The sequence below is a fragment of the Sturnira hondurensis genome, unplaced genomic scaffold (assembly GCF_014824575.4).
Source record: "Sturnira hondurensis isolate 20B ecotype Veracruz unplaced genomic scaffold, ASM1482457v3 Scaffold0008106, whole genome shotgun sequence".
NCBI classification, from domain to species: Eukaryota; Metazoa; Chordata; class Mammalia; order Chiroptera; family Phyllostomidae; genus Sturnira; species Sturnira hondurensis.
The window spans coordinates 287,514-305,531 of NW_028080737.1; positions in this window are offsets into that span (position 1 = coordinate 287,514).

The window sequence follows — 18,018 nt, forward strand, 5'->3', positions numbered from 1 at the left end:
AGGCTTCTTTCCTTCTCATCCTTGCCTCTGCCTGCAGTCCTGAAACCATCACAGGTGCAGACCTCTGACCATTTTAGTAACACCCTATGACAACAAGCTATGCATGATTTCAATTGCTGGAGCCTTGGCAATCTTTGGAATATGGGTAATTAGGTTTCCTTGGAAGTTCCCTCTAGTGGGAAAGAACATATATCTGCAGGGATGTCCTTAGCAGCAGACAAAGATTTGTGCCCTCTAGGCCACAAGTTGGAAAACTTCTATCAGGACAAAACTGAAAATAAAGGGTGGCAGAGAGGAGGAAGGGATGGTCAGTTACAGTGACAAAGCACGTGACCATGACCTTGCAGGCTCCTCCTCATAGATATCTTTATACTGAGAGCATTCCTTGATCTGTGAAATGATGCACCTTACATCTGGAAGAATGACTTCTTTTTTTTTCACTATGACACATGATCGCTTTTTGCCTTCTTGAATGTTGGTTTTGTCATTTGAACAGCCTAAATTACTGACTAAAAAAATTCATTTACAAGCCAGTTGTAGAGAACTAGGAACAAATATCCCTGTAAAAACAGTGTTTTAAAGGGTGGTTAGTCTCCTTAGACAAATCACCAAAGCTTTTGCATGCATCTGAATACTAGAAAGTGTTGGAAGCCAAATGTCAGAGTCTGTGCAATATGCTAGGAGAACGGAAATCTACTTAGGGGTGGAGGAGGATTCTCTTATCTATTCTCCATCTCTCTTCCTCCCACTGTCCTGTCATTTGGGTCCTTGGCCCCTGTAACCTTCTTTCCATTCCCAAGGCACTATTACTAAAATCACCCCTTTTTATCACTCCAAATCTCATCGTCCCACTGTAGCTGAACTCCCCCCCCCAAAAAAAAAGGGTGTTTAAAGGAAAGCAATTTATTGGACTAATTCTTACTAAAATGTAAGGGACTGGCAACACTTTCATCCTCTCAGAAGTGTTCCTATTTTTTAAAAAACAAATCTTAAGAATTCAACTGGTAGACCATGTATTAAAATAAAAGAAAAATTAGCAAGAATAGCGAAGGAATGTTTTCTGGGAGTCTGCCTTCTGGAGTCAAAGCCCCTAATTATTAGAGCTTCTTTCCATCTTTTCACCAGCCTACTTAGGATATAACCCAAAAGTATTTTTCAAACTAACTCTTATGGTCACCACATTGAGGCTGTGTGTATGCATGTGTATGTGTGTGAATGTGTGCTCACACACATTTGTGTGTATGTGTAACTGAGGGGTATCATAGGCAGGAAAAGCAGCAGCTATCAGTAGCCATGGGTCAGAGATAAATCCAGGTTTGTTAAACCATAGGACAGCCTAGAACAGGAGTAATGATGCCTTCTCCATGCCAACTTCACACAGAATCTCCCATAACAAGTGAGTGGCAATGTCTGCAAAGCAATCTGGTGTCTTGGGAAAGGGAAACCCTTATTTAAAGAAGTGGGTGGTTGGGGGTGGGAAGTATATATTTTTTTATTCCTCAAAAACCACTTGCAGAATATAAAATTAGTCACAGCCCCTTGATACTGGGAACAGAAATCAAATTCAGATGGCAGCTAATTTTGCTTAAAAACACAGCTCTCTGTGCTTTGGGGCTATGTCCAGAGGTCTAGCAGATGACAGAGTCTTTGTTCCCTTACATGGGGGTGGGGATGCCCCTCCAGAAAGATGCCAGCTGCTAAAAAGGACAATTTCACCCCTTCCTTCATTCAGCAGCTTTGTCTGCAAGATTGGGGAAAGGCTAGTTGGTATATTTCAAGGGAGCAAATAATTACTTCTGTTGGAATCTCATTTTAGATTTTAATTCTTAGTCTTGCACTCACACTATAGGAGCAGAAAATTCTATCTGCAGTAAGAGGGATTCAGTTTAGGCACACTAAAAAAAGGTCCTGCTTCTGAGGCATTTTTCCATGCATGAATCAAATTATTCCAGCTGGGTTTTACCAACACGTAGGCAATCAAAACCTACTTTAGCTTGCTATTTATTCTTTATTTACTAGTTCTATAAATACATTGATGGGTATGCTTTTATATCAGACTGGGGTGTGCACAGGAAGAACAGCAGCTGCCTGAACCATGGGTCACATGCAGGCCTCAGGTTTGTGGGGAGACAGACCCTCCACCCTCACCCTATCTGCAGTGGTGTGTCTCCTGCACACTTCAATCCTGGGCTCATGAGTGTGGCCATGGTCCTCCATTCATCATATCTTTACAGAACACCTTTGCCACCATCCTTTCCTTCCTGGGATGACAAGGCCCACCTAATTTTTCAGAAAAGTCACCAAAGACTGGCAGAAAAATAAGAATAAAACACTATTCAAAACAGACAAATGCCTGAGCAGCAGATGACTCTGGCCAAGTCTGGTGTATCTGGAAATGGCATCAGAAGAAGGAGAGGGAACTTAAAATGAGGAATTGGTCTTGGTGGTGTCCAGCTCTGATAGCTGATGATTTGATGAATGATACTTGTGCACCAGGCCTTGGTGGATAAACCAGGATTAAGGGGTGAAGTACCAGGGAAGCAGATTCTGACACCGCATCAGAACCAATTTGATAAAGATCAGAGTTGTCTAAAATGAATTGGGTTGCCTTGGGGGTAGCAAGTGCCTATCTCTATGGGGTTTTTTTTCAAGCATGGAGTGACCCTGAGAAGTGGCCACAAAGAGAGAAATTAAAGCTCTGAGGAGGGTTAGATTTGGTGGTAGTTAATGTCTTCTCCAACTCAGGAACCCCACAGCCTCTGCTTCAGTGGTCCAAACTGCCAAAGGAGATCTGTATGCTCCTTGGGCTCTCTGCCACCTTTCCTATGTAGACCCAGCTCCCTGTGCCCATGAGACCAGAGATCCTCCTGTTAGAGCCAGTTTAAGGACACAAAATCAGGGGGAAGTCTATGTGAGGGAGAATAGAAAATACTGAGGGCACAGAAATGTGAAAGTCCTGGATACATATGCACGTATGACATCTGAAGCACAGGCTCTCTCAGTCCCTGGGGGTTGCCTCAAAAGTAAACTTCATCATGCAAATTATATGTTTCCTCCTTCTATCCTCCCAGAGATTCATCCTCATACCACTGGAAGGCTGTCTTCATGAGCCCTTGCCATGTGGCAGTTGTGTTTACCTTGTCAGTGCAGATCTCAAAAATCAGCAACAGCCTGGAGTCAGACCTAGACTGCTCGAGCTGTGGGGACAGGTGATGGTATGCTCTGTACAGCACTGGACACAGTGCCTACTGCCTCCCCATTAGCCTTTCCAGGTGAGCTCAGGCCTGCCCTCCACTCGAAACCCCCTTCTGAGAGACTGCCCACAGCTCTGCCAGCCGCTGGGGGACCTGGGCTCCAACCTGCCCTTTCAGGTTATCAGAGGCACATTCCTGCCTAAAACATAGAGCTGGGCCTCAGCATGACCTGATAGGACTTCAGACTATTCTGGATGCTCACCTGATGAACAAGTAAGGAATTCAACTTGGCCTATGTCCCAGGTTGAATAATGTCTCCTCAAAATTCATATTCACCCAGAAGCTTAGAATGTGACCTTGTTTAGAAGTAGAGTCTTGGCATGTGTAATCAAGTTAAGATGTGGTCACACTGGATTAGGGTGGATTCCAAATTCAATTACTGATGTTCCTTATAAGAAGAGGGAAATTTGGAGACGCACATACACACACAGAGGAAAGATGGTCACATGAGAAGAAGGCAGAGATTATAATGATGCATCTACAAACCAAGGACACCAAGGAGTTTCAACAATCCTAGGAGCTGGCAGAGGTGAAGAAGTATCTTCCCCTAGAGCCTACAGAGGCAGTGTGACCCTTCCAACACCTTGATTTCAGGCTTCTGGCTTCCAGAACTGTGAGAGAATCAATCTCCATTGTTTTAAGCCATCAATTTGATCCTATTTTGATTCAGTAGCTATAGTAAACTAATACAGCCAGTCTGGCTGCCCCCAACTCCAGTGGATTTTGGTCAGGCATCTGGCCCTCTATGTGCCTGCCCTCCTCCTCCCTGTGGAATCTTTATTGATCTAGATTTCTGTGTATTAGGCATTATTGCAAGGGGAGCTGGCCCTATCACCTCATGGGAGCAGTCCCAGGGACATGGAATGAACCAAACCAGAAGCAAATGACCTCTTCTCCCTTCAGTTCTCAGTGGGCCACCATCTGGACCCCCATGCCCACCCTAATCCTCTGGCCTTTTGATACAGCCATGATATCTGGACCATAGCTATCTGTCTTGAAGTTGTCACTCATGGGGAAAGTGTACAATGCACCATCCCCACTGAAGATGTGAAGGAACAGGTGCAAATCAGCAGTCCACACTCCACATCTGGTCTGTACAGCATTGCCAAGAAAATATGGATTAATAGCCAATGTTTCAAAATTGAAAGACTTTATATTAAAGTATTTTCCCACTTTTTTGAAGAAGTAAAAAATCTGGCCCAGCAGCTAAAGTAGAGAAACCAATGGCTCCTTCTAGATCTGGACATAGCTATCTAGCTTTCCACAATCCCCAGCATCCTCTACTACTCTGTGACATTGAGATCAGGAATCGGTTGCCATAAATCATTTCTTTTCATTTTGTCGGTCTAGTATGGTGTTATTAAGAGGAGCATGAAATATTTCTTACAACTATGTCTCTAGCAAAAGTGCCAAAAAGAGAGGGTTGTGTCTTTAAAGGAAAGTGGGAGTAAACATATATCATGGTGGAAGTAGAAATTTGTCTCATGTGATTACTTTGCAAGTGTTTCTGCACCTAACACACAAAGCCTAAGACACCATTATGGGGGAAATATCCAGCCTGCTCCTTCCCTTACATCACCTGCTCCATCCTTGTAGCAGGCTGACTTCAAAATTCCTCCTGAAAAGATTAAAGTTATTCCAGCATCTTCTCTTCTCCAGCTTCCAAAAGCATAGCCATAACTGGGATTTCCTCTATTTCTCCAGGCACTTCCATCTTCCATGGGACTTTCAGCAGAAATTTAATAAAGTTTGGGATATACCACTTTCTCTTTTTAATGGCTTTTAAGATTACCACCACCTACAACACAAAGTCCAACCATCTTAGCCACCATGCCCCTACCCGACAATGCAGTGTCACTGCAGCCACTCCCACTTCCACCAATCCAGTCTCACTGAGCGTGTTCTCCCAGCACCACCATCATGATTACCCCTTTGCCTTTGAGCAAGCTTTTACTTCCATCTCAAATGCCTTTCTTTATGGAGTTGAGGTACTACTGGCATCATCAACTCATCAGTTTAGGGATGTCATGGCAGACTCCCCAGAAGTCTCATTTCCATGGGGGCCTCTAGATTCCTTGAATGTTGACTCTGGGAACTTTGAAGGTTTAATCATGCCACCCTGGGGTATTTACTGTGCTTCTCTAAAAGTAAAAGCCTGCTAAAAGTTGACCCTGCCTCTGGGAGCCACATAAAGACTCCCAGAAGACTGGGCTCTCCCCCACCCACACAGCAAGGGCAGTTGAAGAGCAACAATCCTGGCAGATCTTATTTATGAACCCCAGACTGGGCACATTGGTTCTAGGCTCCAGTCCCCAGAAAACTGTTTAAGTTATACTACTAGGATTTTCCGTATTCTATAATCAAAGATTATAAAATGGTGATTACAATATTTGAAGAGAAAAAAATCCTTGAACCTCAGAGGCAAAACTGCAGTGACCTATGAAATACAGAGACAGCTATGGGCAACAAGGCAACCTTGAGCACCAAGCAGAATGCTGGCTTGCTGGAATAGGGGGTCAAAGATAACAATTGCAGGAACCTTGTGGCAAGGGAGAGGGTCTATGTGCTCCTGCAATTATAGCAAATCCCTGACACTCCCCTTCCTACCATCTAACCTCCATTTCCTAACGAACTTCTACTCACCAGCTATGCCCCACAGTTGGAATGCCCTCTCCTCTAGGAAAGCTGCACAATCTGCTTCCCTTTTCCTGTCTTCCCACTTGATAGTGTCCCCCAATTTAGTGCAATATGCAGCCTATCAAATGGCCCTTACCTTCAAATCTCTTGCCTCCACCATCGGCTTCACTTCCTCAATGGCTCACTCATGTTTGGTATTTTCTGTGCCAAAAAAACAAGATAGTTCTCCTTCTTAGTTGTTCTCTGCTCTGGACTAGGTAATTTGGACTTTCTGGAACACACTTGTCCCAGTTCAGGTACATGCCCAATTCCATTTGCCCTACAGCTGTGGTCCAGCTCAGCTGCTCCCATACACAGTCCTGGGTCCCAAAACTGAAGCTTGGGCACAGCTCTAAGGACCTTGGTTGCACAGTGTGGGAGGGTATATATCCTAGTCATGAGAGTCACTCTCACTTCCACATTTCTGCTACTCATTTGTCCTGTAATTCATGTATAGCAACCTTTTCTATCGTTGTCTGTCTCTCTTGCTAATCTGTGCTTCTCAGAGGCTGACGCTCTGTTTTTTGGGGTCCCTCCCAAACTTCATGTGGAGCCTGACACCTAACAGGCTATAATAGATCATTTTACTTGTCCATCATTTTTTTACTCCTTGCCTCTGACACTGTTTACCATGTAAAAAGTATATGTCCCTATCCTCTGACTTTGAGCTTCAACATGTGAATTGTCTTAGCCAATGGAATGTGGGTGAAAGTGACAGTGTGTCAGTTATAAGCTAAATCTTTACGCTTCTACCCTCTTGAATCTTCTGTTCTTCATTCTGAAAAGATCTTGTCCCAGGTAGTCATTGCTTCTTCAACCTGGGTCTCAGAATGAATTTGTGTGGAGGTACGTGAACCCTAACTGAAGCTTAGACCTAGATCTAGCCCAGCTTGACTTGCAGCCAACCTCCATATCTGTGAGTATGAAATACATGTTTCCAGTTTGAAGTCACTGAGATTTGGAAACTTTATTACACAGCATGATCACACAAAAACTAACTAATACACAGACTCTAAGGACACTTTTGAGGCATAAACCAATAGGGAGTAAATAAGTAAAAGCAAAATGCACTCTCCAGAGATGTAACTCAGTCCTGGCTGGTGTGGCTCAGTGGATTGAGTGCCAACCTGCAAATCAAAAAGTCACTGATTCAAGTCCCAATCAGGGCACATGCCTGGGTTATGGGCCAGGTTCCCAGTTGGGGGAATGCAAGAAACAACTGATTGATGTATCTCTCACACATTCATGTTCCTCTCCTTCTCTTTCTCCCTCCCTTCCCCTCTAAACATAAATAAAATCTTTTAAAAAGAGAGAGAGAGGCAGCTCAGACCCAAATACAGTTCTCAATAACTCAGTAGTTTTCCAAATGTGTTCCCTAGACTATCAGCATCTGCATCACCTGGGAGTTATTAGAAATTATAATTCTTGGGTCTTTCCCTGGACCTACTGAATTTGAAACTCTAGGGGCAGGGCCCAACAACCTATGTTTTCATAAGCACTGCAGGTATCTGTGATGTATGTTTAGATTTGAGAACCACTTTAGTAACTGCTGAAACATAACAACACCCTTCAGTACAGGAACCATTTATTTCCTTAAATGAAGACACTCCAGAATTTTAAATGACAGAGCCCAATTAACCAAATGCCTTGACCATCAGGAACACCATCATCCCATTTAATCTAAGGTGCCCAAAGGCATTCCATCCAGGCATAGGAACTTTCTAGTCCAGTGACTCTCAACTCTAGCTGCATAAAGAATTTCTTGGAAGCTTTAAAAAATCCTGATGCCTGACCCATGCCCAGACCAATTAAAACAAAATCCCTAGAGGTGAGAACCAAGTGTCAGGATTTTTTAAAGCTTTTCCAGTTACTTCAATGTGCAGCTGAGGTTGAGAATAACCTTACTTTTTTAAGGTACCAGAGCTGTTCCAGCACTAGTCCAGCACTGCCTGCTCTTACTCTCCACAGTGCAAAGCATGGTGCCTGGCCTCCCTGGTCCAGCTCTTAAGAATCTGGAGGCTTGTTAAATGTCCCATGTCTTGGTGCATTTTTAGCATATTGGAGAAACTTGGTTTGACCAGGCATGCCTTAGAGAAGCATGGCTTATGGACTATAAGGGCATAGAGTAACTCCACTTAATCATTAATTCCTCCAGCATATCCAGAGTACCTTCTACATGCCAGACAGCATGTTAAGCATTTACAAGTCTTACCAGTGGCTGAACTGAGACAAGCAGCCATGGAGGATGAGGGCCTATGGGGCTCTTGATATGAGTTTGTGCTTTGGAATACCTATGACAATTGAGGGTTCCCTCAAAGGACATGGGTGCCCAGGCCCCTCTGAGGATGCCAAATGTCTTGCAACACTCAAACTCTGGCCAAGCCAAGAAAGAGTCAAGGAACCTTAATTTCACTGCCTCCCTCTCCTGCATGAGCAAGGGCCTTTCTCCCCAGAAGTCATCCCTACTGCCTTTCCCTTCCCTCTTCACAATTCACTATAAACCTTCTCTCCACCCTCTAAATACCCCTGCCTTGCTTAGCTAAGAGAGAGTTTCCCAGAAGCAGACCTTGAGCTGAAAATTCCAGTGCAGCTGGCTTATAAAGGAAGTGCTCCAGTAGAAACTGGTAAAGGATTGGGGGAAGCAGGACAGACAAGGGGATGAAGCCAACCATATGTGTTATGTTGGGCCCACCTCTGCAGAGGGGAACTTCTCTTGCTGAACCCAAGACAAGAGAACTGGGCTTTCAAAGTCTTGTGCCCAAGAATCATTGGAGGTTGGCTAAAGTCCACACTGGGGTAGGATGGGGTATGTAAACTCCTAGGCACTTCCACTGCCTACATCTGCAAGTAAAGTAGCTTCAGCAGCCCAAGAGCAGGCCTGAAAACAAGAATCACAGTCCATTGGGAACAAAACCACATGAAGAGGGGAGGGATGTGCAGAAATGGTACCAGGGATCCAAGGTATGGTTGTTAGATTTAGCAAATAAATATACAGGATGGCCAGTTACATTTGAATCTCAGAAAAACAATCAATCTTCTCTTTTAGTGTAAGTATACTCCATGCAATATTTGGGATATACGTATACTAAAAACTTTTATTTGTTTATCTGAAATTCACATGTACCTGGCCATCCTGTATTTTCATAGGGCACCCCTAATCTGAAGGTGACAATGTAGGCCATCGCTTTATTGCTCCCCTTTCCTAATTATGCTGCTGTGCATACTTGTTCTGAACCATTGATATTACCCTGGGCCACTGCTTACAGCATTTTGTAATATTAATCACTGTGTCTTGGCTAGGGGCAAAGTTCTAGAGTGGGAACACAGTAGAACAACCGGTATTAAATGTTTTATTGGTTCCTTTGGCACCTCTTCTGCATTAGACTATAGCTGTGAAGCTTGCCCAGAGTTACCTACAATGACAGGGATAAAATGATGCCTGGGTGCCCAGTCTGCCTGCCTTGCCTCAGAGATCAAGGTGCTAATGTTCTTCTGATAGCCTGGGCCTCAAGTTCTGAGCCAGCCTGTCACTTGGTCAACCTGACCCTTTCATTTAGTATTTTTAGATCCTTTCACCAGTCTTTAAATAATGAAAAAAGGGGGGCTCCAATAGGTCTGGAAGTTGTCCCAATGGCTGGCAGTTTCTGAAAATAGGTTAGGATTGATTGATTGTGGTTATAACCAGTAGGCCCTGCCATGGGTACTCCCCAGTCCATGCATAATATAAAATATCCAAACAGCAGACAGGGAACAAAGCCAAGACTGTGGCTTTTTACTTTGATTTGTGATCAGATCCTTTGAAATCCTCTGCATGAGAAGACTCCAAGAATGTATATGATCCTGCTTCCAAGCCCTTGTCTCTCCTAGGGTCCTGAGACCTCCTGGGCTGAGCAGATAGGTACAAACAGTATATGCAATACCTGAGCTTTTTGCGGGGGCAAAACAGGGGAAAAGGAGTAGAATACAGTGGGTAAGTTGATGCTTCTATAAAACTAAGGTGTAGATCACTATAGATAATCATAGTTCAGAAGTCTCATCCATAATTTTTTAATGAATTAAGACATGGAAGGGGTTGAAAATGCCTTTCAATGGAAAACCTGGGTACCTAATGAAACACTAAGCCACTAAATTACTCAACACTGAGCACTGACTGGCCTTAAAATGTAAGAGAATACATGTTTCTTATAATAGAAAAAAATGCCTCCTGAATTATTCTAAATTCTCTTAAAGTCTTGTATTTTTAAAAGGTATTTTCTTGGAGAATCTTTAGGCATTTCATTTAAAAAGTACAAACACTTGAAAATCATAGGATGTAACTAGGTTCTGGAATAAATTGCAAAGAAATTGAATCATTGTCTTAGGCTGGATTTCCCCTAAGAAGCAGATCCTGAGAGAAGAATTTGTGTGTAAATAGTCTATATACGGAAATATCTCAGGAATCACTGCAGGGTAGTGAGGAGATGAAAGAGATAAGGGAAAATAACCAATAGGGCATCATTACTGAGCAGTAGGGGCAACCTGGGCTTAATCCCACTGTACCATATGGGAAATGGTGGACATTTCTCCTCAAATTACCTATGGTGAAGGATTAGGGTTATTTTTTAAATTTTCAAGCCAAAATGGACCAAAACTTTTTCCCCTTAAACTTTTGAATATACAATAAAAAATGAATTACTGAAAAAAATAAGAAAACAAAAACTTATAAAATACAAACCCTAATTTTTTATTATCATTAGGTACAGGAGATATATAACTACTTTGTGAAATTAATATGGAAGTTCCTAAATGCTTAGTCTCAATTTCTGTATGTATCACACATCACTAATGGACAGATCCCAGAGTGGCACCATTTTGAGGACTATACCTTGCACCCATGTCTCAGAGTTTGCCCATCTGGGGGAAGAGGAAGCTGGAATATTTACCAACCAATGCATTGGCTTAGGCTTGCTCCCAGGAGAGGGGTCAGGAGTTGAAGGTTGGCACCAATCCTCTCTCACTGTGTGTAAAGGCACAGCAGAAGCCCTTGGACAGAGAGCTACAGAGGTGCTGGCAGCTGGAAGTGCAGTGGAGTAAGCTAAAGTGATAAGGGCCAAAGGCTTATGGATAGAGCAGCCAAAGTATTCTGGACTATGTGACAGGAAGGCACCATGAGAATCATCAGGCCACGCCTTTCTCCTGTAGGATATGAATAAAGTGGTTTCTGAGCTCAGCATTGGCCCACTGTGGTGCTCAAATGTTATAGAGTAACACTGCAGTCAGGGACTAGGGGAGTGGAAAGGGCTCTCCCCCATTGCCTCTATCTTGCTTACCTTGGCATTCTTCTAGACCTCTGCTTGTCTAGTCCCTGGCACAAGAGGGACTAATATCAACTGGGAGACAGGTGGTGTCATCCACAGCAGGGCCAAACTCCCACAGGGGTGAGGCCTGGCTAAATTCTCATCTTCCCATTAATCTGCTGGAGAGTGGAGGAAAGGCCCATGGACTTAGTGTAAAGCTAGGGCTATACCACAGATTTCCTCGCTTGAACTCTGAAACTCTGTTTCTTCATCCATAAAATGGAAATGTTAACCTGTGCCCTATTTACCTTACAGAGCTGTTATAAGGGTCAGATGAGATAAGTAAGTGAAAGAAGTTTTTGAAAAGTTTAAAGTCCTCTCTAGCTGTCAACTATGAGAGGCACTCATTATCTAAAGATGAATTCCTCAGCATCCTCAGCTCTCAGAACACAGACCCTAACTCAATAGTAATTTTACAAGGTCTTGGATTAAAATAAACACAGGATCTAGGTTTGGATCCTGGATCAAAAAATTAATGCTGTAAATGACACTATTGGGGCAATTGGCACTACTTGAATAAGGCCTATGTAGTAAACAATAGTTGTATCAATGCCAAATTTCTGAATCTCTGTCTTGTACAAATGTCAAATTTCTTGAATTTGATCATTGTATTGTGATTACATAGGAGAATGTCCCTATGATGTACATGCAAAAGTACTTAGGATTAAAATATCATGATGTCTACAATTTATTCTCAGGTGGTTCAGCCACACAATAACAACAATAATACTGGTAGCAACAATAACAGTAATAACATACATGTATGTATGCATGTGTGTAAACAGCATAGAGAGAGAAAGCAAAGAGACAGACACAGAGAAAAAAATATAAAAAGTTAAGAACTGTTAAATCTTGATGACTTGCACATATAGGAATTTATGATAGTATTTTTGTAACTTTTCTGTAAGCTTAATTTCTTTTAAATAAAAAAGTTTCAAAGTAAATAAGTAAATAAATAGATCATTCCATTCCTCAAAAAAAAAAAAAAGTCTCTTAGTCACTCTAGATGTTGTACTAACACTGGAAACTTCCTGCTCCCTCATTCAGAGCTTAACACAGATTTCTAACAAACTTGGTTATCTGATTTCTCAACCGAGAATAGATTAATAATAAAAAGGTAGACGGAGGTAATTGCAGGCTTAATGACAACAGCAGTAATAGTCGACATCTGGATGTGAAGAAATGGAACCAAAAACAAACTGCCCAAAAAGCAGAGACACAGCTATAAAACCTCAGTGCTGTAAAACCATCAAAATGAACATCATGATGCTAAAGACTAGAGCTGAATCGATATGGTGGAATCGCATAAGTGAGATTGAAGACAGGATAGAAAGAATCTCCCAGATGGACCAAGTAAGGGAAAAGAGAATCAGAAAAAATGAGGAGAATTTAAGAGAAATGCAAGACAACATGAAACGTAATAATATCCAAATAATAGGAATACCAGAAGGAGAGGAAGAGGAACAAGGGATAGAAAACCTACTTGAAAGAGTAATAACAGAAAATTTTCCTAAGTTGAGGAGAGATAAACTGACACGGATACAAGAATCGCACAGAATCCCAAGCAGGTGGAACCCAAAGAGGCCTACTGCAAGACACATCATCATTAAAATGGCAAAACTCCAAGACAAAGAGAAAATCCTAAAGGCAGCAAGGGAGAAAAAGGAAGTAACATACAAGGGGGTCCCAATAAGGCTGGCTACTGACTTCTCAATGGAAACATTCCAAGCAAGAAGAGAATGGCAAGAAATATTCCAAGTAAAGAGAAACACAGGCCTACAACCAAGGCTACTGTACCCAGCAAGGCTCTCAATCAAGATAGAAGGCCAAATAAAGAGCTTCCAAGACAAAAGAAGTCAAAAAGAATACGCTTCCACCAAACCAGCTCTACAAGAATTACTAAAGAGAGAGACAGAGAGGAACACAGGTACATAAATGGCAATGAACAAATACCTTTCAATAATAACCTTAAACGTAAATGGATTAAATGCACCAATTAAAAGACACAGAATAGCTGAATGGATAAGAAAGCATGACCCACACATATGCTGCCTACAAGAGACCCACCTCAGGTCAAAAGACCACCACAGACTAAAAGTGAAAGGCTGGAAACAAATTTTCCAAGCAAATGGACAAGAAAAAAAAAGCCGGGGTAGCAATTCTCATACCAGACAAAATAGACTTCAAAAACAGGGCCATAAAGAGAGACCCAGAAGGTCACTTCATATTGCTCAAGGGAAGAATCCACCAAGAAGACATTAATATCATAAATATATATGCACCCAACTTAGGAGCACCCAAATATATAAAGAAAATCCTAGAGGACCTCAAGAAAGATATTGACAGCAACACAATTATAGTAGGGGATTTGAACACCCCACTGCCAAAAATGGACAGATCTTCCAAATAAAATATCAACAAAGATATTGCAGCATTGAATGACACTCTAGATAAAATGGACCTAATTGATATATATAGAGCCCTTCATCCTAAAGAAGCTAAATACACATTCTTTTCATATGCACATGGAACATTTTCCAAGATAGGTCACATGATAGGACACAAAACGAGACTGAACAAATTTAGGAAAATAGAAATCATACCAAGCATTTTCTCTGATCACAAGGGACTGAAATTGGAAACTAACCCCACAGGAAAAAACCAAAAACACCCAAAATCATGGAGACTGAATGGTATGCTATTAAACAACGAATGGATCAAGATAGAAATCAGGGAAGAAATAAAAAAGCTCCTGGAAACAAATGAAAATGAACTCACAACAATCCAAAACTTATGGGACACAGTGAAGGCAGTCCTGAGAGGGAAGTTCATAGCAATACAGGCTTACCTGAAGAAAATAGAAACATTTCAAACAAACAACCTAACCCGACGCCTCCAAGAACTCGAGGAACAACAAAAAAGACAGCCCAGAGCAAGTACAAGGAAGGAAATAACCAAGATCAGAACAAAATTAAATGACATAGAGACTAAAAGCACAACTCTAAGGATCAATGAATCCAGGAGTTGGTTTTTTGAAAAGACAAACAAAATAGATAAACCGTTAACTAGGCTCAAGAAAAAAGGAGAGGGGACCCAAATAAACACAATCAGAAATGAAAGAGGAGAGATTACAACTGATACCACAGAAATAGAAGGGATTGTAAGGAATTACTATGCAGAGCTGTATGCCAAGAAATTAGAAAACCTAGGTGAAATGGAAAAATTTCTAGAAAAATATAATCTTCCAAAGCTCAATGAAAAAGAAGCAGAAACCTGAACAGGCCAATAACGCCAGATGAAATTGAAGAAGTAATCAAAAAACTCCCATCGCACAAAAGCCCTGGACCAGATGATTTCACAGGAGAATTCTACAAAGCTTTTAAGGAAGAACTAACCCCGATTCTTCACAGACTATTCCAAAAAATCCAAAAGGAGGGAAAACTCCCCAACTCTTTTTATGAAGCCAGCATCATCCTAATTCCAAAACCAGATACAGACACAACAAAAAAGAAAACTTCAGGACAATATCGCTGATGAACATAGACGCTAAAATTCTCAATAAAATATTGGCTAATCACACCCAACAATATATCAAAAAGACCATACACCACGACCAAGTGGGATCCATCCCAGGGATGCAAGGATGGTTCAATATTCGCAAATTAGTAAATGTAATACACCACATAAACAAAAGCAAACACAAGAACCACATGATCATATCAATAGATGTGGAAAAAGCTTTTGATAAGGTACAACACCCATTTATGATAAAGGTACTCAGCAAAGTGAGAATAGAGGGAGCATTCCTCAATATAATAAAGGCCATATATGAAAGACCTACAGCCAACATCATACTCAATGGGCAAAAACTAAAAGCTTTTCCACTAAGATCAGGAACAATACAGGGTTGTCCATTTTCACCACTTCTATTCAATATAGTATTGAAAGTTCTAGCCACAGCGATCAGAGAAGAAAAGGAAATAAAAGGCATCCAAATCAGAAAGGAGGAAACAAAACTGTCATTGTTTGCAGATGACATGATAGTGTACATGGAAAATCCTATAGCCTCTACCAAAAAACTGCTGGAACTAATAAATGAAATTGGCAAAACAGTGGGATACAAAGTCAATATCCAGAAATCAAAGACATTTTTGTCTACCAACAATGAAAGAGCAGAAGTAGAAATCAAGAAAAAAAATCCCATTCAATATAGCAAAAACAAAAATAAAATATCTGGGAATAAATCTAACCAAGGAGGTAAAAGACCTATATGCAGAAAACTACAAAACACTGAAGAAATAAGTCAAGGAAGACACAAACAAATGGAAACCGTGTTCATGGATTGGAAGAATTAACATCATCAAAATATCCATACTACCCAAAGCAATTTACAGATTTAATGCAATACCTATTAAAGTACCAATGGCATATTTCATAGACATAGAACAAACACTTCAAAACTTTATATGGAACCATAAAAGACCCCAAATAGCAGCCGCAATTTTGAGAAAGAAGAACAAAGTAAATATATTTTATTGATTATGCCATTACTATTGTCCCATTCCCCTCCATCCTGCACACCCCCTCCCCCCATTCCCCCCATTTAGTTCATGTCCATTTGTCACAATTCTTTAGCTTCTACATTTCCCATACTACTCTTGCCCTTCTGCCTGCCTATTTTCTACCTACCATCTATGCTACTTATTCTCTGAACCTTCTCTCCCCTTCTCCTCCCACTCCCCTGTTGCTAACCCTCCATGCGATCTCCATTTCTATGGTTCTGCTCCTGATCTAGCTGTCCACTTAGTTTTCTTGTATTTTTGGTGTGGTTGTTAATAATTGTGAGTTTGCTGTCCTTTCACTGTTCATACTTTTGATCTTCTTTTTCTTAGATAAGTCCCTTTAACATTTCATATAATAAAAGCTTGGTGATGATGAACTTCTTTAACTTGACCTTATCTGAGAAGCACTTTATCTTCCCTTCCATTCTAAATGAAACCTTTGCTGGACAGACCAATCTTGGATGTAGGTCCTTGCATTTCATGACTTGGAATACTTCTTTCCAGCCCCTTCTTGCCTGTAAGGTCACCTTTGAGAAATCCGCTGACAGTCTAATGGGAAGTCCTTTGTAGGTGACTGTCCCCTTATCTCTTGCTGCTTCTAGGATTCTCTCCTTCATTTTCATCTTGGCTAATGCAATTATGATGTGCCTTGGTGTGTTCCTTCTTGGGTCCAACTTCTTTGGGACTCTCTGAGCTTCCTGGATTTCCTGGAAGTCTATTTCCTTTGCCAGACTGGGGAAGTTCTCCTTTATTATTTGTTCAAATAAGTTTTCCACTTGTTGCTTTTCCTCTTCCCCCTCTGGTACCCCTATAATTCAGATGTTGGAATATTTAAAGATGTCCTGGCCATTCCTAAGCCTCTCCTCATTTTTTTGAATTCTTATTTCTTCATTCTTTTCTGTTTCATTGTTTCTTTATTCCCTCTGGTCCACTCCATTGATTTGAGTCTCAGTTTTCTTTCCATCACTATTGAATCCCTGTGCATTTTACTTCATTTCACTTAGTGTAGCCTTCATTTTTTCATCTAATTTGTGACTAAAATAAACCAGTTCTGTGAGCATCCTGATCACTAGTATTTTGAACTATGCATCCTATAGGTTAGCTATCTCTTTGTCACTTAGAAGCATTGGCTCTGGGGCTTTGAGTTGTTCTTCTGCTTGATCCTTAATGTTTTGGTCTGTTCACGCCTGTTATGTATGAGGGGTGGAAGCTTATGTGTTCACCAGGGCAGGACATCTCAGTTGCTTGGTTGTGACTGGGGGCGGGGTCAAAGAGGGAGCAATAGCGTTTGTTCTGCTCTCTCTTGGATTTTGGTCCCCTCTGCCACTTCCCACAAGCAAATTGGGCTCTTCTGGTGCTGGTTTCCAAGTGGGTGGGCTTGTGTGTGTCCTAGGACCCTGTGGGTCTCTCCAACAAACTCTCCTGTGAGGCTGGGATCTTCTCACAGCACCTCAACCCTTGAAAGTTTTTTCAATTGGCACTTTTAGGCTCTATTTCCCGATGCTGGGGACCTGGGTTGTGCGGTCTGTCTCACTGTCCATTTTTTCACCTGGTTTATCTGCACGTGAATGTGTGACCATAGTCAGCCAGCCGCCTTACGCCCTCACTGGGTTTGCCCATTGCCACCCCATGCCTGGGATCTGCCATCTATTGCAGATGTGCACGTGGGTTGGTCTGGAGCCACTGCTTTTTCCTGCTATGACCCCTCTCCACGGGCTGCCCACTCTGCCCCTCTTACCAGTCTGGATTGAATGGTTCATTGTTGTCAGACTTTGATACAGTTCAATATTCTGTCTGTTTTGATTGTGCTTTTGTTTCTAAATCTTTGTTGTCCTTAAACTTGGTTGTGTGAAGAGGTACAGTATTTCCACCCTCGCCTCCATCTTGGTGGAAGTCTCCGGTATTATTTTTTATACAATATTGGAAATACCACTCCTTTCCTCTCCTCTCTGTCATGTATTCATGGAATGTATGTGGTATCAGCAAAATGAATGATGTGAGCTAGAATTGTTTTTGCATTTTAATATGAAGAATTTGAAACCTATAAAAATAGATAGAATTATATGATAAACCCCTATTTACCCATCACACAACTTTAATAATAATTTAAGAAGATTGATCAACTCATGATCAATCTTCTTTTACACCCTCATCTACTTCTCTTATCCCTATATTATTTTAAGGCAAATC